The 17,063-nt window shown below is 37.3% G+C and overlaps 1 protein-coding gene across 1 annotated transcript in view; it reads right to left on the bottom strand.

Annotated features, from left to right (window-relative positions):
- Positions 1-17,063, bottom strand: part of FER (FER tyrosine kinase) — a 295,282-nt gene that overhangs the window by 76,298 nt on the left and 201,921 nt on the right. The window lies entirely within an intron of this gene.

Below are 17,063 nucleotides of genomic sequence, written 5' to 3'. Positions count from 1 at the left end.
TTGCTTACAATCATTAAAGTAAAATTTAAATCTACTTCCAATTTATAGATTCAAGTCATAGACACAGTGTTCTTAAATAAAGGAGCAGAGCTGCACCATTCCACAGCCCTCGTCAGTTTCTTGCAGATTGCTGTATAAAAGCAAGGCCTCCAGTAAGAATTAAATAATGATTCAGTACTGAAAGCCTGAGCCTTGGGCAAGTGCAAGCGTTAAGAACCCTGAAACTGCTCTAGCTGGTTTTGCTCAGTGGATAGAGCATTGGCCTGCAGACTGCAGGGTCCCAGGTTTGATTCCGGCCAAGGGCACATGCCTGAGTTGTGGGCTCGATCTCCAGGAGGGGATGTGCTGGAGGCAGCTGATCAGTGATTCTCTCTCATCATTGATGTTTTTCTCTCTCTCTCTCCCTTCCTCTCTGAAATCAATTAAGAAATATATATATAAAAGAACACTGAAACAGGAAGTAAACACCCCAGGGGGCTAGAGTATGGAACTAAAGCCAGAATACCCAGAAAATAATTCAGACTGGCCAGAACTCTTCCCTTAGGCATGCTACTCATTGTACTTTATTAAGTGAGGAAGAACTGGAGACTGACATCAGATCATGTAGTCTCAAGTATTCACTGAGAGGTTACTGTAGAGCAGGGTGAGGAACCTTTTTTCTGCCAATTTGGATAGTTATATCATCACTTGCAGGCCATACAAAATTATCAACTTAAAAATTAGCCTGCTATATTTGGTCAAACATTTAATTAACTTGCCCACAATGCTTTGGTAGGGCTAGACCACGGACCAGGTGTTCCCCACTCCTGCTGTAGAGTCCCTTTGATCTCATTTTGTCATTTTCATTAAGTATCAAGTTAAAGAACCTCCCTTCAAATTTGTGATATACACAATAATTATATATGCAGCCCATGTGTATATATATGTGTATGCATGGATGGATATGTGTATGTGTGTGTATACATATAGCACAGAGTACCCTACTTGGCCACTGCAATTAAGAATCTTCGTGTACAAAAAGAACAAAATAAGATCACTTCCCTTTTGTGACTCTTTCTTAACAAGGCTTATTTCTGTGGGTAGACTACATATTAAACTAAAATAGGGTGGATTGTTTTCTAGCATTCTTCACCAGGATGAATTTCTAACACAATGCATTTTCAAAGCCAACTTTGGCTTACTAGGGAGAGCATGGCATGGTACAAAGAGCATGGAGGTTGAAATCCAATTGACCTTGGTCTGGTTAGCTATGTAGCCATGAGTAAGCTGTTTAACCTTTCTAAACTTCTTTAAAAAAAAAAAAATTCCATTTATGTCTCAAGATGGTTTTGAAGACTGAATGTATCTAAAGAACTAAGCATGTGCCAAGCACATAATGCACACAACAAACATTACAACTTATTGTTGTTGAAGTTACCCATACTAATAATAGAGGAATATGTAAATTGGCCAGGATGCCACCAGGTAATGACCAATCAGGACAGGGGCGGGGCCACAGTGGCGAGCTCTCGGCAAGCCTGCTCTGGGGTCCAAAGGGCATGGAGAGGAAGGGAGAGCAGATAGGCAGTTAGGGGGATCAGGCCAGGAGGGGAGAGCAGTTAGGGGGGTCAGGTCAGCAGGGGAGAGCAGTTAGGGGGATCAGGTCAGCAGGGGAGAGCAGTTAGGGGGATTAGGCCGACAGGGGAGCAGTTGGGGGCATCAGGCAGGCAGACAGGTGAGCGGTTAGGAGTCAGTGGTTCCAGATTGTGAGAGGGATCCCAGATTGGAGAGGGTGCAGGCCAGGCTGAGTGAACCCTCCCCCTCCCCTGTGCATTAATTTCATGCACCGGGCCTCTAGTTTCTTTACATAAAATGAGAAAGAGCTGCAGTCAGGACTGGTTGCTTGTCATACATCTATTCTTCATTCACCTCAATTTATTTTAGAAGACTGCCCTTCTTCCATTTTGAAATGTATTAACCTCACCCCCAATAATAAGGGTGGTTCTGGATTGGCTTAACCAATTAAGTCCACTTCCCTGTGCAAGTGACTGGTTCATGGACAGGCACACAACTTAATTCAGACCACTGATATACAAGGAGGTATTTAAGAGGGGAATGAATTTTTTTTTTTTTTTGTGAAGAAAACTACCAAGAAAGCAGCATGCTTTGCTACCGAAAGCGTATAGACAGCATGAATAACACAAAGACTGGCAGTCTTCAAATGGAGCCACCACCGTGGAGAGCAAAGAGCAAAGGAAAGAGAATAGTTTTGGGTGACATGCTGGAGCCACTGGAGTAACCTCCTCAAGAGTAACTTCCCTCTAGATTTTTCAATTAAGTGAACTTACAAAATCTCTATAATATTGTATATAGTATCTGTACTAGCAACTCAAAGATCCCTAATGGTTAAAATAACAACTGTATCAGAAGATGACTTGGAGAATTAAAAAATTTTTATATATAAATGTAAATATATGTATATATTTTACACACACACACACATCTGGAATAAGTAGGAAACAATAAGAAATGCTTTATTATTGTTTGCAGCAACTTTTCGTAAGAGGATAGAAGCTATAACTCTCAATAGCTCTTAAAGATGTCTTACTCCATGCTGTGGAAATTTGGTCTTATCTGTTGTTCAGTATTAATGGAACACTGAGGAAGTAATCTCATTAAACAAACTTTGAGAAATTATATAAACAAGAATATTAATTTATCAATTTGTCTTGGAGAAAAGAGATCATCAGGGCTGTACTACTAATGATTTCTTGTCATTAAATCACATAGAAATCTTAATTTATCTTTGAACAAATTCAAAGTTTATTAAATTAATAGGTACTAGTCTCTGGTGACATACAAAATGTATAATTCATGTCCCATGTTTTTTAGGATATAAACTTGTTTCTAAGATGTTTGCTTTAGTTGTGTTCATTTATACATTTAAAACTAGAGACCCAGTGCATGAATTCGTGCATGGGTGGGGTTCCTCTGGGTGGCCTGCAGGGATTGGGCCGAAATCCACAGTCCAATGCCACCTGTAGCTCCTACCTGCCGCTCCCGCTCATCCCAGCCCCACTGTGCCTCCCATGGACTCACGCCCAATCAGTTCTGATTGGGAGAGGCTTGTGCTGCTATAGCAGCGCTTGCCAGCCATGAGCTCTGCATCTGGCGCCCTCCCAAGGGGAGTGCCCTGTGAGACTGGGCTGAAACCGGCTCTCTGACATCCACCAAGGGATCCTGGATTGCAAGAGGGTGAAGGCCAGGCTGAGGGACCCCACTGGTGCACGATCGGGCTGGAGAGGGACCATGGGAGGGCTTCAGGGAGTGTCCAGCCCATCTCGCTCTCTCCCCAATTGAGCCAAACCCCAGCAGCAAGCTAACCTCCCGGTCAGAGCATCTGCCCCCTGGTGGTCAGTGCACACCATAGCAACTGGTCAACAGTCTGCCCCCTGGTAGTCAGTGCACATCATAGCAAGCAATTAAGCAGCCTTAGCATATCATTAGCATATAATGCTTTGATTGGTTGTTCAGCTGTTCTGCCGTTTGGTCTATTTGCATGTTACCCTTTTATTATATAGGACATCTAATAATCAAAGTAACTAATAAATTGTAGGCAGTTCTTTGGAGGCTCCATTTATGCCATTGTTCAGGTTCTTATTAAAAAATAAACCTTTACTCTTTAATCTGTACTAATAGAAGTTGTGGTTGTTAGCTGGCTCATCAAATATAAGGGGAAAAATCTATACAATCATAAACAATGTAAGCTGATTCAATTTGTACTCCACGAAACACAGAATAGATTTTATATAATAGGATATAAGCCAAAACAATTCTTGAAGAAAAAATCAATGCAAATACTGAAGCAGATGATACTGACTGCTACATATTGGGTATGTGTAGTTAGGAGAGATTAATTGCACAGAAAAAAAAAAACTAACCAAGATGTCAAACGGGTGACGAGGTTTATACTAAGAACTATCCAAAGAAAGACTAAAAATAAGATATTAAAATACTCAATAAGAAGCTAGAAATGGATCAGTTTTGGGGAAAGATGAGGAAGATGAAACACTGAAAATAACTCCAAGAATGTAATAGCTTTCCTGATTCTACTTTTTTTCTTTTGAAGAAGCACTTAGTGAAGGCTTACTATCTAAGTAGAAAAATTCAGCCCAGCCAGAAGTAGAGCTGAGTGTGTGGTTTTCCCAATTTGGGCTAATACGTGACATTAGTCTTTTCAGATGAGGTTCCTTAATAGTCATGTTATGCTAACACTGCAGAATAGGGGGGACCTTCTGCATTTCTCCCTTGCAGATGATCTTTGAGAACATAACTTGATAGCAGTTATGATAACAGCTCTATGAAATAAAAGTACATCTCACAGGATTTCTAACTTGCTGGTTCCAAGGGGCACGAGATATATATATATATAATCTTGCCAGACATTATGTGAACTGCCACTACAGATTCCAGGGTCTGCTTTCACAAACCCTTAGAATGTCAGGACTAGAAGTTACTCTGGAAATAAGTTTTTTTTATATTATGGAGGAGGGGACTGAATTTACCTAATTTATTTTAAGGTGGTGCTTTTGCTGATATTATTTTGCTTGAAATTCTAAGGCAAGCGATCACTTCATAAGTTATATAAATGCCTAAATCAATGGGTCGTACACCTGAACTAATATATTATACATCAACTGTAATTTAAAAATTAAAAAATATTTTTAAAACTACAGAGAGCAGCAGAGTATGTACAATAAGTTACTTATGTTAATAAGACATATATTCATATATGTTTCAATTTGCAAAGAAAAGCACTAAAAGAATAAAACTGAAATTAAATAAACAAAATCAGACAACAAAACCCTACAATAAACTAGTAAGAACTGCTACTGCCAAGAAGAATTGCAAAGGGAAGGGGGATCTGAGCTGATCTGTCATTGTGTTTCCTACATATTCTTTGAAAGTAATACGTAAAAAAATTCACTGCCTAAAACACAATTATTTGGGGAATATAATAAAAAATTGCTTATTCTCACTTAAGAGGCCCTTCATCACTCCATCTCTCCTACCTTTGCAACCTTATTATATGCCAGTCTCTCCCAGGCTCAGTATGCCTCAGTCATTCTACTCTTCCTCCTGTTGCTCAAATACAAAAGCAATTCCTACCCATCGCTTTTGTACCTGCTATTCTCTGTGCCTCTTCCTAGCCCTTTGCAAAGGTAGACTGCTTTTATCTTTCAGGTCATAACACAAATGTCACCTCCTAGAGTTGTCTCCTAAGGCCTCTAAAATAAACTAGGTGCTACCTGTTGCCATATCTCTGAGAAATACTCTTTTTAGAGCAAAGTTTGCAATAAATTTATTTATGATTAGTGTTAAATATATTTCTCTCCTGCTCCACTGAATTCACTGAGGGAAGAGATCATGGATATATTTTTCACCAATGTATATGGTGGATGAAACTCAGAAAGTGTTTATCAAATAAAGTAATTAATCCAAATGTCACAATGGAAAGTCTTTTTTTTTTTTTTTTTTTACTTTATACTCTCAATGTTTTCTAAAAATCTTTATTGTTGAAAGTATTACATATGTCCCTTTTCCCCCCATTGACTCCTTCTAGACACCCCCAACCCGACCCCAGGCCTGTACCACATTATTGTCTGTGCCCATGGGTTATACAAATATGCATACAAGTTCTTTGGTTGATTTCTTCTCACCTACCCTCACCTTCCCTCTGAGATTCAACAGTCTGTTCCATGCTTCTATGTCTCTGGATCTATTTTGTTCATCAGTTTATTTTGTTCATTAGAGAAAAATATACAGTGTTAAAGAAAAAACAGGTATATTTCTAAGTTTCAAAGTCACTTAAATACAAGGTGATATATGTGTTCTCAATAAGTAGTCATTTAGAGGGTTTATTTTTTACCAAAGCCGACTAGTTTGGAATATTTTTAAAAGAATAATAAAAATCCTTCAAATTACAGCCTCATTAATTTAGAAATTCCACTTTAAAAAGAATGAAAGAATATGAAATTGACTCTTAAAAATAATCTCAGTGACATATTTATAAATTCTTCAAATAATATTATGCATTATTTATTTTTAAAAAGCACTTTTAAAGATGGAAAAATTTGCAGAAACACAAGTATTTGCATCTTTTATCCTATTCAACAAATGATAGATGTTACTATAGAAAGGGTTTCTTTATTACTTGTAGTAGTCAAGATAGAAAATATAGAGATAGAGCACTTGCTGGTAGCAAATATCTTCTTAGAAGATAAATTAACTTGGAAATCTTTATCAAAGATCTTGATAAATCTCTCAATACCATCTGACTAACGTGTAAGAGAAAAAAGTCTTAAAACACCAGTTGCCTACATGAAAATATTTAATATGTGTAATCTCTTAAGATATGAAATGATTAAAGATGCTATAGAAAGTCACTTCTTTAATCTTTCAGTTTGCTATAGAAAGCCTTTCACTTTAATTGCAGATATTGTCAAATGTGATACTGTTGTCTCAATTTTGACACAGAAGACTTTAGGCAAAGTTACATTTTCTAGCAAAGGTTACATTTTCCAGGTGTATTTATTAGGTGCTTAATTTCAGGCACAGCTATTTCATGTTCTTCCTGAAATTGAAATTCATGCCCACAAATGGATACCAATGACAATCTACTTCAGCTTTACAGAGAAGGACAAATGAAGGCAAATAAGGAACAGGAAAGTTTCACATATACAAAACCTTGTTATAATGACAGTTCTAATATTATGTTTACATTTTCAATGACACAAGGCTATACAATTCTTAATATAAAGCACATTGCTTCATGATGAATTTGTGAAGATGTTTTATGTTTAAATAGTATCTGAAAACCAAGGAAAGGAAATAAAGAGTACCTAAATGAGAAGAGAGATATTAAAAATGTCCAGAAAACTAGTGAAGAAATGAGAAAAGAAAAATGCATAATGGATTTTCAGAAGTAATTAATTTGGCTTGTCATAAAATGAGCAGTTAACAAGTAGAAGATTGATTTCATCCTTAAAAGGGTATTCACATTTATGACACAATGAAAAACAATCTCTTAGACCTGGAGGGCTTAAAAGGTATTCAGTATTTTCTATGGTATTTGTCATAAATGTGAAGCTTTGTTTGCATTATTTACCCTTGAAAGGTGATAAGAACAGCAAGAACCTACTAGTAGATGTTCAGATTAGGGTAACCTCCACAAGAAGACTCCTTAAACTGAAACAGAGTGTCACTAAGATCTACAAAGCTTTGTATGGTTTGAACCCATTCCCTCTCTCTGACCTCATCTTCTACTCTCCTCTGACCCTTATTTCATCCTCTCTGCTCTCTCTGCAATCCCATGAAATCTGGAATGCTCATACTCCAGATCCCCACAGACCTTGTTCCCTAACATTCATCAGGCTTTTACCCAAACGTCCTACCCTTCTGAGGACTTCCCTGGCCACTAAGACTTTCAACCTCTACCCATCCCAACAAATCCTATCATCTTCCCTCTATGCTCTGTTTTCTTAATAACATTCAACATATTTACACTTTACTTATTTACCTAACATATTTCTTCCCCCACTAAAATTTAAGCTTCAAGAGAGCAGGAATTTTGGATTTTTATGAGGACTTTGGTCTGTTTTCTTCACTGTTAAATCGTTAGTACCTGGAATACATCATAGGCATTGAGTAACTATTTGTTGAATAAATGAATGAATAACCTAACAGAATACCCGGCCTTAAATAGTAAGTAAAATTCAGTTTAAAGAATAATGGTACCTATGAATAGAATTATATACCTTCTCAAATACAAATCGGAAGGTTTTCATTTCTTCCACAATTTAGAAAGAGTCCAGGGTTTGTCTATCATTTCTGAATACACAGAACAACTTCAAACTAGAAAGGGATAAACTTTACAAAGGAAAGTAAGAATGTAACATTATAATATCTTTGGCTAAAACTACTAAGAGGCATTTGGGCATTTGTTTGGTTTCTACATAAAGTAGTCTATCATACATTTTAATGCAGTTAGAAAAAAACAAACATTCTCACTTTTCAACTTTCATCATGAATAATTTTTTTAAGAACTTTGTTTCAATTGATCTTCAGTTGTCTTTTAATCTTGAAAAAAAAAAAGCTTGTGCTCCTCACCATTTAAATAGCTGTTTTCCTTATAATTCTGATAATATGAAAACCTCATATTAATAGGCACTCAGTTTCATATACACTGGAGTGATTACAGAGGAAAACCTATTTATTTGTAAAAACAAGAAATTATATCAAAATTTGATTTTTTAATTTCAGTTGGATTCACCAGTTTTACTAGTCCTATTCATACTTCTAAGATTTGCATATTTTCTTATTATTTAGAATATTATTAAAACTTTATTTCTGAGTATTTTAAGACTTTTCAAGGTATAGTAACAAAAGCTTAAAAATGAAAACCTAACAAAACAACAGTAAAACTAACCAGTATCCTATATAATAAAAGGCAAATATGCAAATCAACCACACAGCAGAACAACTGGTTCCTATGATGCACACTGACCACTAGGGGGCAGACACTCAATGCAGGAGCTGCCCCCTGGTGGTCAGTGCACTCCCATAGGGGGAGTACTGCCCAGCCAGAAGCCAGTCTCAAGCTGGCGAACGCAGCAGTGGTGGCGGGAGAAAGCATAAGAAGTGACGGCTTAGGCCCACAAGGAGCCGGTCTAAGCCGTCAGTCAGATATCCCCTGAGGGCTCCCAGACTGCAAGAGGTCACAGGCCATGCTGAGGGACCTTCCAAGTGCACAATTTTTGTGCACTGGGCCTCTAGTCTTAAAAGAACTAGTTATTCCTGTGCAAGGATGCAGATGTGTTCCTAACTCCTACATTACTTTGAATCATTAAGCAACTTTGATTACCATAAAGAGTTTTTAAAAAAACAGGATCTAAGAGCAAGACTATGGTTCATAACCTGCTTTGTTCTGCTCACCAAGCTATCTGCCTCCTTGCTGAAGCAAGTGCCATCAGATGCTCAGAATACACAGGGGTGTGCAAAAGTAGGTTTACAGTTGTTTGTATGGCAAATAATAATGTACACTAATAAAAGACAAAGATGCTAATTGACCGTACCTTTGCTATGCCCTAAGCCACGCCCACCAGCCAATCAGAGTGACTATCTGCAAATTAACCCAACCAAGATGGCGGCCAGCAGACACGAAGCTGGAGCAAGCAGGAGGCTTGGTTGCCTGGGCGATGGAGGAAGCCAAGCTTCCCGTGTGCCCTGAGCTGGCTGTGGCCTCCACTAATGGCAACAAAGTTTCAATTATAGAAGACAAATAAATCCCAGATACCTGCTTCCAGCCAGCCTCCACTGGGAGCTTGGGTGGCTGGGGGCCGTGGCCAGTCTGCAAACAGCCATCAGCCCCTCACCCAGGCTGGCCACACCCTCATGGGGTGAGGGTCCCCACTGGGGGGCTTAGCCAACCTGAAAATGGCCCTCAGCCCCTCACCCAGATTGGCCAGGCATCCCAGCAGGACACCCCACCCTGAAGGGGCTGTGGCCAGCCTGCAAACAGCCATCAGCCCCTCACCCAGGCTGGCCAGGCACTCCTATATAATAAAAGGGTAATATGCAAATTGACCCTAACAGCAGAACGACTGGGAATGACTGGTCACTATGACACACACTGACCACCAGGGGGCAGATGCTCAATGCAGGAGCTGCCCCCTGATGGTCAGTGTGCTCCCACAGGGGGAGCTCTGCTCAGCCACAAGCCAGGCTGCCGGCTGCCAGTACAGCGGTGGTGGTGGGAGCCTCTCCCGCCACCTCAGCAGCGCTAAGGATGTCCAACTGCAGCTTAGATCTGCTCTCTGCTGGTAAGTGGACATCCCCCGAGGGTTGCCTGGCTGCCAGAGGGATGTCTGACTGCCAGCTTGGGCCCGATATCCCAGGGAGCGGGCCTAAGCCAGCAGGTGGTCATCCCCCGAGGGGTTCCAGACTGCAAGAGGGCACAGGCCGGGCTGAGGGACGCCCCCCCTAGTGCACAAATTTTTGTGCACTGGGCCTCTAGTTAATAAATAATACTACTACAACGAATTCTGTTCCCCATGCTCACAACTGTAAACCTACTTTTGCCCAACCCTGTAAAAAACATATGAGCAATATTGCGCAGATATATTCACAATGCATCTATGGTTCAAATGTACCATGTAAACCTGTTTGTTATAACATAACCTTTGCTCATTGATAAAGAAATCCCTAGGCACTTCTTTTAAACCACTCAAGTTAAAGAAGCAATAAAGTAATAGTCATATTTTAGGTTTCATTTCTCATATCCTCCTTCTGGCTTAATGTTTTCAGCATTTAGCTCAGCCTATGGGAAAGAACATGCACTTAGAAGGAAGTGGTCTACCTGAAAAACAATAGGAAAATGCCAATATCACAGGTGTGTAATACCACCAGGTTGTCAATTTAGGTAACATGCAAAACAAAGTCACTAATTTCAAAGGATATTAGTGCTTTTAGTGTCTCGAGAAATGGCCAGTTTAACTATTTCATATACATTTACTTTGGGATATTAGGCAGCAAATGACACATTATGATAGTCCAACATATCATTTGGCTAATAAAGAAATATAAATTTAAATATGCCATTCCCTTTAGAAAGTTGTTTTGGAAATATTTTAATTATATCAAAATCTATTATCTATGATATAAGTTGGCAACAGAGTGCATTTACTTTGCTTTTCATTAATGTATTATACTTGAACTACACAAAGTAAAGACCAATGTGTAAGTTTAGATATTTTAACATCAGTTAATATATTTAAAAAAAGTTACCCATTCTCCAAAAATGAAATTTACTGTGCATTTTTTTATAATTATACTCATTGAGACTCATACCAAATTTGATTTAAAAGAGTATTCTATCAACATCTCCAAACAACATGAAGTAAGAAACTCCACAAAATTAGGTTCTTCTTTAATAATTTATTAGCAAAATAAAACACCCAGCCATGGAGCTGACACATCTTATAATTTTTGGTAAAAAGTATTAATCTGAGAATTGCTACGTTATCCTTTCTCTTGAATTCACAATTTGCTGCTGTGAAGTGGTACTGTTAATACAACTGGGGATGGGTTAAATCTGTAAGGCAAGGTGCCAGGGCATAGTTTGAGGGCTCTCTTTCAGTGAGTGCCAGAAGCCATGTTCCTGAGTGTTTTGTTGGTATAATTTGCCCTTTTCTACCTTTATGATGAGTGAGAGAAACACATGCAAGGTAAGTATCCAGAGCCAAAATGCTGGGAGCTTATTTTTAAAGGAATGGGAACTGTCATTTCCAAGGACTACTAAATATAATAAACCCCTATTGCTATAATATCACATCACTGAAATTGCTTTAGTTGATTCATGATGAGTTGACAGGGCAAAATGTTTATTTTTAAAAAGAATTTAATACAATGACAAAAATTCATGAGATTACCTATAAAAATTACAACTGGAAACAAAAAATTTTAAAAAAATGCTGACAATGGAAAGATGTCTACGGAAAGTGTAGAGATATTTATGAGAACGGTATTATGTCTAGATTTCTAAGGTAAAATCTCTATACAATACAAACTATATAAGCTCAATTCATTTTTTTAAAGCATCTTATAAAGATGAGATATATTTTGATGATTTCTAAAAACTGGTAAAAATTCTTCAATAATTCTAAAAGTTCCAAAGCCATAAGTCATTCTAAAATTAAGATAAGTTCGAGGATTGCCCAGGGGCACACATCTGTGTGAGCTGAGGAATGTACCAGATAATATAACATTCAGTTACTTCCAGGAAGTTCTGAACTCAAAGAGAACATCCAGGTCAGAAAGGAGGAGGCAGTTTACAAGTTTCTAGTGAAAGAAAGAGTGAAGACTGGCATTTTCTAAGGCTTGCTAAAATTAGCACCTCTATACCCAGGATGTGCAGAGACATGGTAGTAGAGGTTAAACTGCTTAGTCTCCTATCCATCAGGGTATCTTGTGGCAGCCCTAATTTAACCACAGATATAAAAACAAATGACAGATGCCTGCACCATAAATATTCCTTTTTTAAAGGCATGTTTGTCACAAACAACTCATTTCCTTCATTTGAATTCCTAAGTAATACACAACTTGTTTGTAAAATAAAATGGGGTCAAATGTCAGCAGATTAGAGGGGTTTTTTGTTTGTTTTTGTTTTAGTATTTCCTAGTTCCATTTAGAATTGGCTTTTGTTAGATTTTACTTATGCAGCAACTCATAGCAAACAAGTAAATAAATAAGGTATTTGTAATTCAAGAGATGATTCAAATGAAAACAGGATTATCTTGGGAGTATTCACTCTAAATGTGAATTCTCAAATGCTTATAATTTCTTCAAACATTACTGTGGTTAAAATATATTTCGGATTTGATTTCAATGGGCTCAGTTATCTGACGTGAACAGCAGCATATTAAATCTTTGCATAATACATTCTTGAAATGGCGTGCATATTAGTCACTAAGCAGTTATTAAATTTTGCTTTTAAAGTTTTCTAAATCTTCTCTCCACAGCTTGATCCCCATAGAGAAAAAAGTAACTCAAACAAAAATTTTTCTGTTTACTGCAATAGCTATTTACTTATCTGTGCACCAGGTTGAGAAATTATGGAACAAGGATTCATGTATTTGCCCATAGAGTATCTTGCATAGACATTGGCTTGAATTTTCATTTATATTTTTAATTCATAAAAGGATTATATATTTTGACCCCCTTATAAACTGAATGACAGTAGAAAACAGAGCACGATTTTCCACTTGCTGTTTAATTGATGTTGACAAGTCACTTTAAACTCTAAACTTCATTTAGCTTATTTGTAAATGAGGATAAAAACACTGCCTGCTAGGACAAATGACATAATGTTAAAGTGCTGTGACGACTGTAAAATTTTATGTAACTGTAAAATGTTTTATATTATTATGCTACTTTTATAAGAATGAAAACCATCTGGTTATTTCCCCATCATGCCTACTATAAAAAGAGAAAAGGACAGAGAAACACTGTTTTAGAGTGGTCTGAGAGTTTGTTATGAAAGGTTTCAAATTTAAGAAAAATTTTCCTAACAACTAAAATATTATAGGTTAAAGCTAAAATTCAGAGGCAATCTAATCTAGCCACTTTAGTTATACATATAAGGAAAGAAAGACCCATGAAGGCTAAATATTACAACATACAAACCAAACAGTCACAAATGATGGTAGAATGGGAAGAACTAAAGAAATTTTAAATGTCCCAATTTGTTTGTGGGTCATTCTTAGATAGAATTATGATAAAGGAGTAGGATTAGAGTTAGTGGCAGGGGCAGGTTTAGAGTTTGAGTTAAAGTTCTTGTCAAATTATAGCATTTTAGTAACTTACATTTTAGCCAACCTTACCTAATAATAGGCAAACATGTAAATTGACCATACCTTCGCTACACTAACCAGCCAATCAGGAGAGTATGCAAATTAACCTAACAAAGATGGCAGTTAATTTGCATATGTAGGCTCCAAGTGGTGGAGTGAAGCCTGATGGCCGGAGGGCCAGAGCAGTGACGGCCCTGGGGCCAGCAGAGCAGTGAAAGCATCACGGCCCCGGGGCTGGCGAAGCAGCAAAAGCCTCATGGCCCCGGGGCCGGCTCCGGCTGGAGCCCGGCCAGAGCGAAGGCCTGGGTGCCGGAGGAAAACCAGTGCCAGCAGCCAGGGGAAAGGAAGGCCTATTGCACGAATCTCTTCGTGCAATAGGCCTCTATTTATAAAATAAAAATGATGATTATGAGAACACACAAATGGTTTTGTATCAAGCACTCTAAGAGACAGATGTCTATACAAATATCTATATCTATCTATCCAAATATCTATATCTACCTATCTATCTGTCTATTATTGATATAATGTGTATTTACATACAATCACAGTGTGTTCATCCTTACAACTTAATTATTCTTTCTTTACAGGTAAGGAAACTAAGACTCAAAGTTTAAGGAAGTTGACCAAGATCGCACAACTTATTAAGTGGCTGTGTCAAGCTTTTAGGCAAGACTGACTGGCCGTTGGGCCTTTTTTAATTTACTTTTATGATGAATGGGTGTTAGATTTTGTCAAATGCTTTTACTGTATCAATAGATATGATAATGTGCTGTTTCTTTTTTTAACCTATTGATATGATGGATTACATTAATAGATATTTAAATTTCAAAATCAGCCTTGCATACCTGGGTTAAATGCCTCCTAAGTTTTTCATAACCATATACTTATGAGCTCTTTATCTCATAGTGGAAATACTTTTTAAAAACAACTTTATGCTTTTGTGATTATTTAGCTTTACAAATTCTGATGTGTTCACATTAATGAGAAAGGAAAAGAGTGCATAGGACTGTATTGACAGAAAAAAGTAGAGAATGGGAAGAATTTGTTACCAAGGCTTAAGTTGAAAATGTCATAAAATTATGAGTCCATTATTTTTTAATGTAATATTTTGGCCCAATTTTTATGATATTAGAAAGTGAGATATAACTAGCTTAGAACCAGCTATGTCTTAAAAATGCACATTCCATATGATCCATTCATTCTACTTCAAAGTCTTAAAATACTCAGCAATAAAGTTTAATGTAATATTCTAAGTAATAAAATATGCACTTTCCCTAGAAATATAAGAGCACATGTCCATTCAAAGACTTGTGCATGGATGTTTACATTAGCTTCATTTGTAGTAGCCCCAAACAGAAAACAATCCCAAAGTCTATTAACAGCTGAATGGATAAACCCTGGTAAATTCATGTATTCTAATTCTACTCATCAATAAAAAGGAATGATGTTACAACACAAACAGGTACTAGACTGCATGATTCCATTCATGTAAAATTCTAAGAAATATTCATATATAGTTTCAAAAAGCAATCAGTGGTTGACTGTAGAGGATGGTTGATTGGAGAGGATGACCGAGAATGTCAGGAGGAAGGAACTAAAAGGAGGCATGAGAAAAATTTGGGGATGATTGACATGTTCATTACTTTGGTTGTGGAGATGGTTTTAAGGGTGTAAACATGTCAATACAATAAAGTATACATATATAAAAAGCATATTAGAAATATTTTTTATATCCTTTTAGGTTTCTTCTTTGTTGTCATTAAAGGCAACAAAGCAAATCCTTTTCAGTTATTACATATTACAGTAAATCTCATAAAGATCAAATTATATAATATGTAATTATATATTCCACAACAGAAACATTTACAATGAAAATAAATAAAAAATGTACTGTGTCAGTTTGAAGTTATCTTTGTTGACAAAAGTTGTTAACCAAAAAAGCCTGGAGGTGCTGAAAGTCACAAGACATACAAAGACAAGCTCCAAGACAGATTACTTTTTTCTTTGTCCACATATAAATTAGTTCATAGTTCATAAGTGACCAAAAGCACTATGGGATTATTATATACAACCAAACTAAAGTATGTGTGTTAATGTACTTGGAAAATGATATAAATGAACTATATATAAGATACTATTATTTCACTGTTATTATATGAAACAAAATAGACTTTTTCTAAACATAAACATTATACATAGCTACATTCCATATGTAACTGCACTGCAATAATTTATTTTCTCTTTTAAGAGGTTGGTTGACATTTTCTAAAAAATAGCAAAGTATTATAGACTATAAAAATATTGAGTGTGTGTACATGCTCTTTGTCATCAGGAAAATATTAAAATCAGAGAGACTGAACATATAGAAGTAATAAAACATGGCATTAAAATGTCATTGAATGGGACTACATCACACTGAAAAGTTTTTGCACAGCAAAAGAAATCATCAACAGAATGAAAGACAACCCACTGAATGGGAGAACATATTCACCAATGATACATCTGATAAGAGGTTAATATTCAAACTTTATAAAGAACTTATAAAACTCAACACCAAAAAAGTAAATAATCCAATTAAAAAATGCTCAAAGGACTTCAATAGATACTTCTCCAAAGGGGACATACAGATGGCCAATCGACATATGAAAAGATGCTCAACGTCACTAATCATCAGAGAAATGCAATTTAAAACCGCAATGAGACATCACCCCACACCTGTCAGAATAGCTATCATCAATAAACAAACAAACAACAAGTGTTGGTAAAGATATGGAGAAAAGGAAAACCTTGTTCATTGTTTATAGGAATGCAGATGGGTGCAGCCACTGTGGAAAACAGTATGGAGTTGCTACCAAAAATTAAAATGGAACTGCCTTATGGCCCAGTGATTCCACTTCTGAGAATTTACCCAAAGAAACACAAAACACTAAGTCAAGAAAGAATATATACACCATTATGTTCATTGCAGCATTATTTACAACTAGAGGCCCAAATCGGGCCTAAACTGGCAGTGGGACATCCCTCTTGCAACCCAAGACCGCTGACTCCTAACCGCTTGCCTGCCTACCTAATCACCCCTAACCACTCACCTACCTGCCTGATCATGCATAACCACTAGCCTGCCTGCCTGATCGCCCCTAACTGCTCACCTGCCTGCCTTATGGCCCCTAATCACCTCTGCCTTGGCCCCCGTAGCCACGGCTTGTCCGGAAGGATGTCCAGAAGGACGTCCGGACATTTGTTTGGCTGTCCGGTCTAATTAGCATATTATGCTTTTATTATTATAGATAGCCAAGATTTGGAAGCAGCCCAAGTGTCCATCAAGAGATGAGTGGATAAAACAGCTATGGTACATTTAGACAATAGAATACTACTCGGCCATAAAAAGGAAGAAAATTTATCCTTTGTGACAACATGGACAGAACTGGAGAACATGCTAAGTGAAATAAGCCAGTCAGAGAAAGACAAAGACCTTATGATTTCACTCATATGTGGAATTTAATGAACAAACTGAACTAACAAGCAAAATAGAGACAGAATCATAGTAGAGCACACAGACAGCTCTGTTGGGGAGGGGAGTTTGAGGGGGGTGGAAGGATTGAGCAAAAAAGGGGAAAAGAAAAACGAAAGAACTCCTTGGACATGGACAACAGTGTGGTGTTTGCAGAAGTG

Source organism: Myotis nattereri, assembly GCF_964212035.1.
Source record: "Myotis nattereri genome assembly, chromosome: 4".
NCBI lineage: Eukaryota > Metazoa > Chordata > Mammalia > Chiroptera > Vespertilionidae > Myotis > Myotis nattereri.
The sequence above is the reverse complement of the archived record's forward strand: the minus strand, read 5'-3'. Positions and strand labels throughout refer to the sequence as shown.